The 15,311-nt window shown below is 43.6% G+C and overlaps 1 non-coding gene across 1 annotated transcript; it reads right to left on the bottom strand.

Moving 5' to 3' along the window:
- Positions 1 to 13,975: 13,975 nt before the first annotated feature.
- trnae-uuc (transfer RNA glutamic acid (anticodon UUC)) lies at positions 13,976 to 14,048 on the bottom strand. Its single transcript has one exon. It is a non-coding gene; the product is annotated as a tRNA-Glu (tRNA).
- Between the last annotated feature and the right edge of the window lie 1,263 nt (positions 14,049 to 15,311).

Below are 15,311 nucleotides of genomic sequence, written 5' to 3'. Positions count from 1 at the left end.
GATAAGTACGGATAACAAACTATTATGAAAAACCTGTGAGTGTTACTGAGGCAGCAGTTTCGGAATTTTGGACAGATATTCTCTCTTTTATAAGGAATTATATCCTTGTCACAGACAGAATGGAGCTTCACCAGGCTAATCACTGGTATGATGGTACCATGAGGAGTGAGTGAAGATTAATCTGTAGCACTGTGAGAAAATGAAAGATAATTAGATTGAAACTTGAGGGTTGTGGTCTATCTATATGTTCTAAACAGACACTAATAAAGTGATAAATTCCATGACTCACTTTTTTTATTTCCTCAAGATGCATGATTTTGGATAGTTTAATTGCCTCTGAGGATGTTTCTCCAATCCCACCCCCACTCTCCAAGTATATATAGAGAGAGAGAGATAGAGAGAGAGGGAGTGAGAGAGAGAGAGAGAGAGAGAGAGGTGTCAAGATTTTGAATAAAGTCTCACCACATTAATGTGCAGCTGGTGTGTGACCCTGCAGTGAGTGCTACGTTATCTGCAATCCCAGCAACAGCCACAATACCTTCGTTCTAAATCAGTTAACGATTCCCACCAGCTTCTGATCTCTATGGAGAACACGGATCGTATGTAACAATCCTGACTGGCTGCATGGAGTGGTCCTGTACTCTGGAACAGCCATGAGGGGTGATTTCAGAGAACAATGCATCAGTTAGTGGCAGCAGTTGTTTGCTCATGGCTGATCAGATTGTGTCTGACCATCTGAATGTGTCTGACCGTCCCTTTCCTATTTTTTTCCCAATAAACATTGACTGTCCAGACCAGCCATGATCAGCCGAGTTCAGCCATGAATATCTCCAATAACCGAGGCTTCCCTGCTTCCTGTGGATGAGGGTACCACAGATAGCACAACAATAAAGCGGAAGGGACATCCTTATTTCAATGGAGGTCTGTTACGTTAAAGATGTGTTCACCTAACATCAAATCACCAATTCTTTTGAGACACAAGGACACAATAATTAGACTAACCAGAAACCATTTGGCTCTCAAAACCTGACTCACATTACCACTGACTCTTTCCAATCAAATATGCATCAAACTCAGCCTTCACTGCTCTCTTGGAAAGAGAATATCAGATAGCATAACATCATGGAAACATAAAAAAACGAGCAGAATTAGGCCATTTGGCCAATCGGATCCGATATGCTGTTCAATAATGTCTTACATATTTCTCAGCATTATTCTCCTGCCGTCCCCTGTAACCCTTGATCCCCTTATTACTGAAAAAACCATCTATTTCTGTCTTAAAGATACTGGAGTTTCTATACCTCTGTCTGTACATGTGCATGTGTCTCTTTGTGCATGTGTTTATGTGTCTGTGTACTTGTGTCTGTGGTTATCCATCTACGAATCAGCCTGTGTGGTTCTGTGTGTGTTTATGTCTATTTGCACTTGATTGTATCTCTGTGTATGTGTGTGTGTGTGTGTGTGTGTGTGTGTGTGTGTGTGCGCGCGCGCGCGTGCGTGCGTGTGTGTGTGTGTGTTTATCTCTGTATATGTATTGTGTGTGTTAGTATATCGGGGTGTTTACCAATGTTTCTGTGTATTTTTGTATCTGCATCTCTGTGCAATGAGATATCTATTTTGGAGATGAGACAACTGATATCAGAAATGACAGTGGGTTTAATGTGAGAATTGCCGTTAATTGAGCAAAACATCTCAGTTGGTGGAGCTTCGATCTTTCAGAATCTCCACATGAGTCGTTCTGGTCATCTCGAGCCTGTGCCAGGGTCCACTCAACAATAGGAGTAGGAGGGTGGGAGGGGTAAGGGAACGGCTGTCGGGCACTGTACCATATGGCTTGGCTTTTACTGTCTTATTACAGGCTGTTTCTCATCGAATGAGGGAAGGGACAGTTGTGAGTGAGGGTGAAAGAATGGCACTGGTGTAAGAGATAGTGCAGGCCGGGTGAAATGATGAGGTGTCCAGAGTGAGTCAGTCCACAGTGTTGACTCCATGCGTTTTATTTTTTGCAGGGATGTTGCCGAGGTGACAGACAGTGTGAGGCAATAAAGGCATTGCATTCAGTAGTGGGAGTGGTAAGAGTTTGAGCCTCACTTGGTGACAGAGTGTGAACCTTGTTCGGAGTTAGTTGCTATAACAGATATAGAATGGGTGTGAAGGAGCAGAAAGAATACAGTGGCACTTTTACTGGCAGTAATGGAATGAATACAGATACTCATCCTATATTTCTGGATGTTTCTTCAGATCATCTCAGCATCAAGGTGAGCCTCATTGAATGTCTTGTCCAAGTCCATCACTAATAACACCACAGGCCACCCCCTCAGATTCCACTGAATCAGTTAGGGTGGAGCTTACAAACAGCAAGAAGAAACAAATATTTACATGTTTTATAACTGAACCAAAACTGTAGTACATATTTTGTACAACTTATGCTTTGAAGATTAGATACGCAAGTATTGTGGAATCTGCAGTAATAATGGATGATCTCAAGTTGCATGTAAACTCCGTGAAGTAAGTGACTGCTAACAAAATGAAAAAATAAAATCCACACGTGTGTATGAGGTAGGTTGAAGAGAATGTTGTGAACCAAACCAGAGACCAAGTAATTTTGACTTTAGTGTTGTGTGGTCAGAAACGCTAATTATTAACTTTGGGCTGAAGGAGCTTTTGAGGAATAGTGACAACAATATACTGCATATTACATGACATAAACATTGAATTTTTAATTGTTACTGTCAAACATCATGGAATCCATGAGTCTAGATTGCCAGGTTAGCTGTAATGAATTGGGAAAGTTCAAGATAAAATTTAGTGGCAGGCAGGCAATCGTTGTTATTTCTAGAAATATTCAGTCATAGAGTCAGAGAGATATACATCATGGAAGGAGACCCTTTTGATCCAACTCATCCATGCTGTTCAGATATCCTGAATAAATCTAGCCGCATTTGCCAACAATTTGGTTCATACCTCTCTCAAACGTTCGTGCTCATTTGTCCAACCTGATGCCTTTCAAATGTTGTAATTGTACCACCCTCCACCACTTCCTCTGGCAGCTCATTCCATGCACACATCACCCAGTTGCCCTGCCGGTTGCATTTAAATCTTTCCCCTCTCATGTTACCCTTTGCCCTCTGGATTTGGATTCCCCCAACCCCAGGGAAAAGACCTTGACTCTCTACTCAGATTTACCATAATGTTACAAACCTCTATAAGGTCGCCCCTCAGTGACAATTGTTTGTTTTATTGTGCAGGGACTGGAGCAATTTTTCCACACAGCGCCCACAGCCAAAAATGCCATTCATCATGAACATTATTTGTATTGGTGGGACTGTTTTGGGACAAAAGTAAACAACGCTAGGAAGAAATTTCCCCTCCTGTTCAATACATGTCTGGGGAAAATTGAGAACCTGAAAGAGGGGTCAGACTAGATTTATTGCTGCGTCTGCAATTTTTGACAGTGCAGCATTCCACTCAAGTGTTAGTCTATGTTCTGTTCTCGTCTTTTAGTTGCTCAGGAATCAGTATCAATGACAATACAACCTCAGCCTCATTATCTGACAACAAACGTCCCTAATGGTGTATTGCAGAGCTCAGAAACAACTCAACAGCCGGCTACACAACACAGGAGGAGGCCATGTAATCTTTCTCGGCTGCTACACAGGAACAGGGAGTCCTGGTTCGCTAAAATTAAATACAGAGCAGAAATAACTACTTACTTTTATATTAGAAAGCTGTATCGAATGGAATTCCTCAGGGACCAGTGTAAGGTCATCAACAATTTACAATCCAGATTTACGATTTTGGAGGGAGTGGTGAGAGAACGAGACAGGGGGCAGCCAGGAAGGCAATATTCCGCATTTAAAAACTTACCCCGTGAGTTGGCGGCCTCCTGATCCGAGTGGCAGGGTTGGTGAGAAGGCCAGACGGGAAGTGAACTATTATATTTGGGCATTGTCCTGTATCAATGGTTTAGATAAGTGCAACAAAATGTACTCTAACTATATTTGTCAGTGATGCTAAGATTAGCAGGAAATTAAGCTATCAGGAGGAGGTAGAGAGAATGTAAGTGGATAAGCAACTGACAATTTGGCAGATGAAATATGATGTTGGTAATTGTGAACCTGTGAGACTTTCAGGAAGAACAAAAGGCTATATGTTACATGAATGGAGGGAGATTCTGGGACCTAGTGATACTGTGTGTGCTAGAGGGTTCTCTCTGAAACTTTCAGACATTGGAAGCGTTGTTCTACCATCCTGATGGCGACTCCGTGATGGTCCGAGTTGCCTCATTACTCTCAGTACACATGGGATATTTTTATGTGGTTGGTTGGTGGTGAGCAGTCGTGAGGAGGAGAGTGTTTTGGATTCTGTATCAAGGGCGTGGCCTTTATCCAAGATACCATCCTATATTTCTACATGAAGATCTTAAAACAATGGGAATGGCTGCCTGCTTCTGAAAGAAGAGGCTGCGGGTGCTGCCAGGACAGTTGGTCTTCACCACCATGATGTCGTGTGCATGGTCACACTGCAATGTTAATGGAGTGAGGGTTTGAAGGGCTCAATCACAAGAAAGAAAACATTAAATGTAGGTATTTTCAGATCAGCTGAAATGGTTAGTTATATCCCATTCTCTATTCACCTCCCAGAACCAGCCCGAACACTTTTCTCTGTTCAATCACAGGATGTGGGCTTCACTGGCTGAGCCAACAGTCATTCCATCCCTCATTGCCCAGAGGGTAGTTAGAGCCTGTGACATTATTGGGTGTGTGGGGACACATGTAGGCCAGAGCAGTGATGGATGGCAGTTTCCTTCCCTACAAGTTATGAGTGAATCAGATTGGTTTTCCTGACAATTGCCAACGGTTTAACCTTCATCATTCAAGTTTTAATTCCAGACTTTTTTTGAATTCAAATTCCAACATCTCACTTGGCAGGAGTTGAACTCAGAGACCCAGAGCATGATGTGCATTTTTGGATAAATAACCAAATAATAAGCAAAGTCATTCACATATACAAGAATGAGAGGTATGAACAGTGTCAAAAGAAAGCAGCTGCTCCTTTTAGTAAAAGGGCCAAGAAAAAGGCAGCACACTTTCAAATTGAAGCGTTTGAGAGTTAAAGAAAATTTAAGTGTTGTTTTCACACAGAGAGTGCTGGGGTCTAGAATGCACTTTCTGAGAGGAGTTGTCATGGGTAACCTCACAACCCATTAAACAGTATTTGGATGAGCGCTTGAAGTGTCATAATATTCAGGACTACGGGCCTCGTGTAGGAAAATGGGACTAATGGGCATGCTTCTGTGATTGTATGGTTGTGGATGTTCAACCATTGAGCAGCATAGGGCAGGAATTGTTGGGTTTCTGGAGACTATAATAACAAAGGCTATAAGAATGAACTGCAACTGCTTCCAAAAGGATACCAGTAGGGAACACATGAGAAAACATTCTGAAACCAGACAGTGGAGAACAAATAACAAGGAAATAGCAGAAGTATGACATAACTCCTTCAGTTTTTGATTAAAAGAAGAAAAGATAAAAAGATGACCTTCTCAGCAATACTAGGAAATCTGAGTGTGGTGAGAAATAGAAGTAGAATGAAATTAGCAAATAAACTAATTTAGAGAGATTATTGCGACCGGTTTTAATGGGCACAGACAAAGACAATGTTGGTTTATGATCTGGGATTCGTATTTGACAAACCAACCTGGAGATAAATTTTGGAGATGGAATAGATGCAATGCATTTGGAGTTTTGGAAAGGTTTTTGATAGATTCCCAAGCCCAATGTGTAAAGTAAAACACATGGGATTGGGCCAAATATATGGTGCCATAGTGGGGAAGCTGACAGGAAACAGTAAGCAAGAATAAATGGATTTTTTTTTGTTGGATTGAAAGTTTCGTGGTGTAAATTAGAGATTCCAGGTATTCACAAAACATATCAAAAGTTTGGTTGAGGGAATCAAATGCAATGTTTCCAAGTCTGCTGACAGTACAAAACTGGGGCTGTGAGTGGTGCGGAGGATGGAAAGGTTCTCCAAGGCAATTGAGACAAGTGGAATGACTGGGAAAACATCTGGCAGATGAAGAGCAAGGAGGATGTATGTGACCTTGTGCACTTTGGTGGGAAGTAATAGAACAACAGCACAATATTTGAAGAGGGATTGTTTGAAAAAATATTCATCAACAAAGGGACTTGTACTCCCTGTCTTTTGTGTTATTCTGTGCAGACTCCAAAATCTATGCAGGGCGGTGACGTCTGAAGCTAGCTACCATACGATTTCCACCCCCAGCCAGCTAAGATTGTCCTTTCTGGGCTCTAGGTGCTGTTCAACCCTCAGGACAAATGCAACAAACTACAATGATGTGTTTGAAGCAAAGCTGACTTCTTTTACATTTCTCTCGGATACTAAACTCTAGTTTAATTTTAGATTTATAGCCATCATCAGGAACAAACTGCAAATGTCAGAACAAAAGTAACAGAAAATTACAGAGCAGAGCAAGGCCTTTTTTAATTCATTTGTGTGATGTGCGTATTGTTGGCTGGACAGCAGCATTCACCCTTAGCCCATCATGTGTGTGTTGGCTGGAATAGAACGAGCCAGGCTTTACAGCTTTCTGGCCTCATCATTGAGATGAACAATTTCAGACTGAGATCTCTGCCCCAATTTGTTTACATTTCTTGTTTCAATTTGTGTCTGGATCCACTGCATACCTGGCGCCAGGCACATCTTTTGTTTATTTGTTTCTTTTCCAGCCCTAACACCATTCCCTGAAGCCTTGAAGGACGAATGACATTTCTGCAATTTAATCTCTCCTGCCTTCCCCCGGTGACATCTGCCTTTTGCCCTTGTCTCACCCCCACCTTGCTCAGAATCTGTTACATTTCTGGTCCCAGGCCTCTGTCAGCTCACTGCGCCCCTGGTTCAGAGTTTTAAATTCTCTTCCTCCAGAGAGAAACTGAAATCGTTGTGGCTGCAGCATTCCCCAGATTTTAATTTTGGAAACAAAAACCATGAAATTGTTTCAGAGTTGATTTTTTTTAGCATTAATCCACAATTTCGCCTCTTTAGAGCTAAAAGGTGATGCTCCCACAGTCTAAAAATGCAAGAGAGGTGGATTGGCCGCAGTAAATTGTCCGCGAGTATGCAGGTTCGGTGGTTGGGTTAGCTGCGGTAAATGTGGGGTTTATGGGAGTAGGGTGGGATAGAGAGCTAGTATAGACTGGATGCACTGAATGGCCTCCTTCTGCACTGTCAGGATCCTGTGATCTTAACCATTTGTGATCATGGTCACACTTTTCTCATGACAGGCCACACATCACCATGTTCATTCAGCTCTAGCTTTCATGCTGCCTTTGTGTTTTGAGAAGCTCTGTTGTTGGAATGGGAGCTTTCTTTGATGTGGCCTCTCCTCATTCTTCCACCCACGCCCCAGTTTCCTCCGTTAATTCCTGCTTTCTCTAATTTTCCCAAATGGGGTTTTTTGAAGAGCTCAAAAGGCGAGTGGACGGCAATTGAAAAATTAAAGAGTCAGAATGAAAGAGGAAGTGGAAATAATAAACAGGTTTGGTAGATCCAGGGGAATGAGGAAGGGTCACAGATGCTTCCAGACCTGCTGAGCTGTTCCTGCAACTTTGTTTTTGTTCCAGGGGAATGAGACTCCAGGATCCTCCTGTTGTGACTGTTCACACAGTTTTTTTAAACTAATGTTTCGGGTGTGGGTGACCCTGGCTGGTCCAGCATTTCTTGCCCATCAGTAGTTGCCCTTGGGAAGGTGGTGGTGAGCTGCCTTCCTGAATTGCTGCAGTCCTCCTGATGTGTGGTGATCCGCAATGCTTTTCGGGAGGGAATTCCAGGATTTGGACCAAGCGACAGCGAAGGAATGGTGATATATTTCCAAGTCAGGATGGTGAGTGACTTAGAGGGGAACGAGGGGGTGGTGATCTTCCCATATATCTGCTGCCCTTGTTCTTCCAGATGGAAGTGGTTATGTGTTTGGAAGGTGCTGCCTGAGGATCTTTGGTGAATTTCTGCCGTCGAGACAACATTCTCTGATGAGAGTCAAACCCGCGCAGTCGAAGATGGGGCACTGAATAGTAACAGACTGAGTTCAAACGCAGGAGATTTGCTCAGCCAGTAATAGCACATAGTGCAACAGTCAGGGATGTGAAGTGAAGAGTGAGGGGAAATATTGCCACAAGCTTCAGATGGAAAACTTTTATCGGAACAGGAGTAGACCATTCGGCCCCTCAAGCCTGTTCTGTCATTCAGTTAGATCATTGCCTGATCTGTGGCTTAACTTTCAATTCCCAAAACCGACCAAACCGATCAATGAGGCTCCTCTGAAACAGACAAGGTGAATATTGATTTAAAAATTGCAAAAATAATTGCAAATGCAGAGAAATCAGAAACAAAATCAGAAATTGCTGGAAAAATTCAGCAGGCCCGGCAGCATCTATGAAAGAAATCCGAGTTACCCTTTCAGGTCCAGTGACCTTTTGAGTGACCAGATACAGTTGACCATTCCCTCCTTCCTGTAACACTCTCCGGAACAGGTGATGGTGTGAGGGCCATGAGGTTGTCAATAACAACTGAGAAAACAGCAGTGCACGCTGAATCAGAGAGAAAAAAGAAACATTTTGGTCTTTCACTTTTAAATCAATTGCACCAATTTATTCACTATTGTTCCAGAAACGGGACAAGAGACCAGAAGATCAACTCAATGCCATCGGGTCTGGGAACCATTGTTATTCTAACCTCCATGTGAATCCATGTTATAACCATTAGTTTGATTCTGAACCATCCTCTGGGCAGTTAGAACGGATGATAAAAGTTAGCTGAGCTTCTGATGTCATGATCCCATGAACAAACAAAAGAAATGTCCAATTACTGAAGTTACTTGTGAACCCACTGGTGTTTCTTTAAGCTATATGTCTGAGTGAATTTTCTCACATACACAGAGTAGGTGAATGACCTCTCCCCAGTGTGTATTTGCTGATGTACAGTGAGGGCTGATGATGCCGTGAACCCAGCCCCACAGTGACAGCACCTGTGAGCACGTTGGCAGTACAAAAGTCCACTTGAGCTTTTATTGCACTTCCCACAATCTGCACATTTAAAGGGTCTCTCTTCAGAGTGAACCTGCTGGGGTTTCAACAGGCTGGATGACCGGGAGAAATCCTTCCCTCACCTGGAGCAGGTGAATGGTCTCTCCCCAGTGTGGACACATTGGTGTGTCAGCAGGCGGAATGGCTGAATGAATTCCTTGCAACTCCCACAGCAGGGAAACAGCCCCTTTCCACTGTGAACCGCTGTGAATGCCTTCTCACACATCCAGCAAGTCAACAGTTTCTTCCTGATATGATTGCGCCGATGTGTTTGCAGCTTGTATGTGGAATTGTAACTCCTCTCACAGTCCCCATGGATCCACAGTTGGATGAAGGAAAATCCCAAGGCATTCTATATTTATGTGAGGAACAAGAGGATGGTCAGAGTAATGGTGGTGCCGACCAGGGATAGTGGGAGGGAACTTGTGCTCAGAGTCAGACATAGCAGGGGAGGGCCTTGATGAATACTTTGCTTCAGTACTCACCAGTGAGAGGGGGCTTAACATTTGTGAGGATAGCATGAAAAAGACAGACACGCTCAAACAGGTTGATGTTAGGAAGGAGGATGAAGCGAGGGAAAGAATGATTTGCCTTTGGTGATGACTTTTGCGTCCTCACTGCCTACTGGAGTAATACCAGATGATTGGAGGGTGGCAAATGTTATTCCCTTGTTCAAGAAAGGGAATAGGGATAATCCTGGGAATTACAGAAGAGTCAGTCATTCTGTGGTGGGCAAATTAGTGGAGAGGATTCTGACAGACAGTATTTATGATTATGTAGACATGCACAATTTGATTAGAAATAGTCAGTGTGGCTTTTTGAGGGGCAGATCATGCCTCAGAAGCCTTACTGAATTCTTTGAGGGTGTGGCAAATGACATTGATGAAGATCAAGCATGGATGTGGTGCACATGGATTTTAGAGAAGCATTTGATTTGCTTCTCCAAGGTAGGCTCATTTAGAAAGCTAGGAAACATGGGATTCATGGAAATATTTGTTGTCTGCAGACAGAATGGAACCCAGAAGGTTGTAATAGATGGAAATTATTCAGCATGAAGCTCGGAGATCAGTGGTGTTCTGAAAGAATCTGTTCTGGGAACCCCACTCTTTGTGGTCTTCATAAATGACTTGGATGAGGAAGTGGAAAGCTGGGTTAGTAAGTTTGATGATGACACGACGTTTGGTGGCATGGTGTTGGTGTGGAGGGCTGTTGGAGTTTGCAATGGGTCATTGACAAGATGAAAGGCTGGACAAAGAAGGGGCAGATAGAATTCAAACTGGAAAAGTGTGAAGTCATTCATTTTGAAAGGTTGACTTTAAATACAGAATTTAGGGTTAACCTAATGTTCTTGTTAATGTAGAGAAACAGAGGGATCTAGGGGTCCACATCGATAGACCCATCAAAGTCCCTACCCAAATTAATAGTGTTGTTGAGAAGGTGTATGGTGTGTTGGCTTTCATTGGCAAGAGAATTGAGTTTAAAAGCTGCAAGGATATACTGCAGTTGCTTAAAACACTCGTTAGATCACACTTGGAATATTGCGTTCAGTTCTGATCGTCTCATTTTAGGAAGGATGGGAAAGCTTCTGTGTGGGTGCAGAGGAAATTTACCAGGATGCTGCCTGAACTGGAGAGCAGGTCTTATGAGGGAAGGTTGAGGGAGCTCGGGCTTTTCTCTTTGGAGAAAAGAAGGATGAGCTGTGACTTGATATAGGTAAATAAGATGATGAGAGACATAGATAGCATGGATACCCAGAGAACTTTTCCCAGAGCAGAAGTGACTATTATGAGGGGTCATACTTTTAAGGGGATTGGAGGAAGGTATTGTGGCGATGTCAGACGTAGGTTCTTTACACAGAGAGTGGTGGGTGCATGGAATGCTCTGTCGGCGGTGGTATTCAAGTCAGATACATTCGGGACGTGTAACCGAGTCTTGGACAGTTGCGAGGATGATCGTAAAATATAGAGTATGCAGGGTAGTTTGATCTTCACGTGGGATAATATTTTGGCACAACATTGTGGGCTGAACAGCCTGCGCTGAACACTTCTGTGTTCTATATGTTCAATTCAGCTAGCCTGCATACGTTTAGACCATGGGAAGAAATAGAAGCACTGAGACGCAGACATGGTGAGAATGTGCAAACTCCATGCTGACACCAGCTGAAGCTGAAATCAAAGCTGTGTCCATTTTGCTGAAAGGCCCCAAAAATACTTGGGTCGGGTCCAGTAGGAAATTGAAACCTGGTCTCCCTCGTGTAAGGTGGGGAGGCTGACCACAATGCTAATGAGGGCATCAGGTGCGAATGCCCCTTTAAGCCCTTGACATGTGCACCAATCACATACAATCGGTTCAGTATCCAAATTCTACTTCGATTGCTTCGCCCATAATCGTCAATGCCACAGCATCACAAATTCACAGCTGAATGCTTCTTAAAGTCATAAGCATCTCTGCCTCTAGGACACTTGCAAGCAGTGGCATCCAGATTCCAAACATCCACTGGCTAAAAGCGTTTTTCTGTAAATTTACTCAAAACTTCCTTCCTCTTCCGTTAAATCTATGGTCCCCGGTGATTGATCCCTCCCTCAAGGGGAAGCGTTTACATCGTCTATCCTCATTATTTTGTACATCTCCTCTGCTCTGAGGAAAATGGCCACAGAATGTTCAAACTCGCTTCATAACGGAAACTCTTCAGGTGAGACAATATCCTGGTAAATCTCTTCGGCACAGTTTCTGGTGCTATCACATCCCACAATAATGTGAATTAATGAACAGCCCCCAATACTCTCGCTATAGCGAAATGAACAAATACAATGAATGTTACAGAAAGCCACTGAAACTGGTCTTTTCCGATGCAGTCCATGTTGCTCATTATTGCCATGGCTCATTTTCCTAGGCCTGATGTTCCAATAATCACTGGTCCATGTTAGTAAAAGCTGCTCCATGAGCCTTGATCTGACCGTCCCAGTGTCTAAATATTTCACCTGGTTTATTCCTGGTGGTGAGACAGGCCACGTTCACTCAGCAACACTGACTGCGACAAGACAGAATGAACAATGTCAATGTGAAAATGGATGTTAGATTGTGCAGTGTCTCAGTGAAGTGGAAGGAGGGACGTAAAGGAGAGTTAGTGATTGTGGGAGGGAGAAAATTCTCTAAGTGGTGGGTTTGAATTCTGACACATCAAATGCAGATATGTGAGAGAGCCAGGGTTGAGAGATGATTGTCACCACCTCAAAGAATATTTTCACGTAAAAAATGTTTGATACTTGCCACATTTCTGTGGCCGATGGCACAAGGATTAAAAAGAAATACAGCAAGCACCCACTGCCGTGACTCAGATTCGAGCCGAGGTTGCTATGGCCACAACACAGAGTACTAACCAGAATCCGATCACGGCACCACATGAGTTCGCTGGTGTGCAACAAACAATAACTACAGTGGCAGAGGATATGTTAGGAACAGCACCAGATCGACAACAGGAATTCTATCCATGCAGGGCGCTGTAATGTGGGGATTCACAGAGGGCTGGAATCTGTAATTACGATGCTACCAGGGACTGTGGCAATTCCATCAATGATTATATTGAAGACTGAGATTGATAGATTTCTACGAAATATCAAAGACTCAGTGTATAGTGCTGGCTCTAGTTGAAATGTACCTTTCAATCGTAATCTAGTTTAACATTGGATATTTCATCAACTCTTTCACACAAGGAAGTAACCATTGCTGCATACAACCATATAGTCCCAGTTCCTGGGCCCAGAACCAGGGAAACTCAGTGACCCAGACACGAAGATATAACCGGAAATGGGGATGGCAATGAACGTGCAGACATACGCTGTGAAAATAGATGACGGGATAGTCTGTGCATTATGAGACAAGACAATGTGACTAAATCGAGATAGAGCCACGGGGATGATGTGCAGAAGGATGAGCGATACACTGGTGAATCAGACAGTGACTGGGGGGATACAGATAGAAGTAATGCAATCGGTGAGCGCGCAGTCCTTCTATGGCCATAGAGACGCGTGAAATGCCGAGTCTGTGAGCTCCAACCTCACCCGGTGCAGCTTCTATTGACATGGAGCAGGGATAATTGGGACCTCAAGCTGTATGACAAGATGCACAGCAATTTTAATCTGAGGCAAAATATATTTTGGAAGCAAAGTTATTTGTGTATTGAGTGAGGATCTGTCCCTGATAATATCACAATTATAATGACAGTTTGCAAATATTCAACCCATCAAGAGAGAAATCTGTGCTGGGAGAAATAGAGGTAATGTTTTTGCTCTCTTACTTTTGTCATATGGCTGACCCTGCACTGGGTTGAATTGTGGGAAGGGCTTTTTTTCGCTCATTTCATTTTATTCAATTTCATGCAAACATGCACAGGTCACTGAAGTCATCCGAACTTCCGAAAAATATCGGTAATATATGATGTTGTGATTAGGCTCGAGTTTACCTCAGGTTATGGAGGAAGAGCAGGAAAGCGGATTTGACATTTTTCAGATCAGCAGCGATCTCATTGAATGGCTGAGCAGACTCGCTCGGGTGAATTGTAGCTTCCTGATGACAAATGGCAGTGAAACTCACTGCGACACAAAGGGGATACAATTGAATTGAAGTGGCGACTGTGATTATCTTTGCTGGTTGTTTATCTTGTGAATGTTACCCTTCCTGCTGATGTCCCTGCTAACAACACAACACAAAGGTGAGTAGCCTGACTGAGCAGTGACGCCTAAGGCACCTTTCCCCTCTTTAAGCGGCTGGAACATGGACCCTGATGTTCTCGGGGACAGGAACTGACATTGAAAGGATTGCAGACGGAGCTGCACTGCCTTTGCGTTGTCACCATCAGGAAAAATAAAACTTGATATCCTGACCGGGAATCGAACCCGGGCTGCGGCGGTGAAAGCACCGAATCCTAACCACTGGACCACCAGGGATAGTGGAGGATATGAGTGCATTGTTTCTTAACGGCACAACTTCTGGCTTTTTTTCTCTTTCTACGACAGTTGTTTCTCCTGAAAAATGACTGAATCATCGTGTTTTTACAGCACAGAAGGAGGCTCACCATCCCAGTTTCCAGCCTTGGCCCATAGCCTTGTGTGTTACGAGACGATGGGCCGGCTGTTTGAGACGTTCACGTTCCCTTGGGGAACTGGGCCACATGTTCACCCTCAGAAGGTAATACACAGGCACATTTCCCAGAAGGTGACAAAGGCCTCAGCAGAAACAAACCCCGAGAAAGCAGGATTTCACCCATTTGGGTTCTATAGTCCCATTTCACACTTCAAAACCAGAATCTGATTACAGCAAAGAAATAAAGCATTCGGCCGCTCCCCTCTCCGTGTTGCTCCCCCATTGTTTCCTTGTCAACCTGCAGTTTATAATACCTCACCTCACCTCACTGCTGGCCTGTGGGGAAAATGAGATTGTCATAATTTCAGACAATATTGAATGTCCTCTTTTAGATGTTGGATGCTGCAGTTGTACAAACATTCTCATCTCCTCCAATTAGAAGTAACCTCGTGACTGGTGCTTTACAAGACCATTGCTTTCAATACTGCGCTACAGAGCGAAGGCTGTGCCCTGTAAGGTAGGGTTCCATGCCGTAGAAACTGCAATGTAATAGATGGCAGGATAGTCTGTGCATTATTAACCATGACAATGTGACAACACCGTGATGGAGCCGAGGGGATCATGTGCAGAAGGATGAGAGACACAATGCCGAATCAGGCTGTGACCAGGTGATAGAGATATATGTCTTCCCTCATAGTCTGCTGATTAGGATTCAATGCCTTCACTGCAGTGGCGTGTTCGTGGTTAAAATTTGCAACAATAACTCTGAAATATTGACTGACCTTTAGAAGTAGAATTATGTCATAGACCAGGCGGTATCACTTCAATCTATATCCCAGTTCTACATCAGCAATGTCAGTGGCATTTGCCTGATGTACAATTTGTTTCAGACAAGAACAGGGGAGGTCATGGAAAGTGAAGGGACAGTGGTGGTTTGTGAGAGGTGACTGTAGGCCTAATGGAGCCAGACTCAGTGTGGCAGCTGAAGACTGGTTTTTCCTGTTTATTCTGGTGTACAGATCACTCTGGATCAGCCCAAGTGTGTCAGGATGGCCGAGTGGTCTAAGGTGCCAGGCTCAAGAAATAAACTACTTCCACTATAAACCTGTGTGTTCTGGTCTCCAGCTA

The sequence above is a fragment of the Stegostoma tigrinum genome, unplaced genomic scaffold, assembly GCF_030684315.1.
Source record: "Stegostoma tigrinum isolate sSteTig4 unplaced genomic scaffold, sSteTig4.hap1 scaffold_54, whole genome shotgun sequence".
Taxonomy (NCBI): Eukaryota; Metazoa; Chordata; class Chondrichthyes; order Orectolobiformes; family Stegostomatidae; genus Stegostoma; species Stegostoma tigrinum.
Note: the sequence above shows the minus strand (reverse complement) of the source record. Positions and strands in the feature narration are given on the sequence as shown.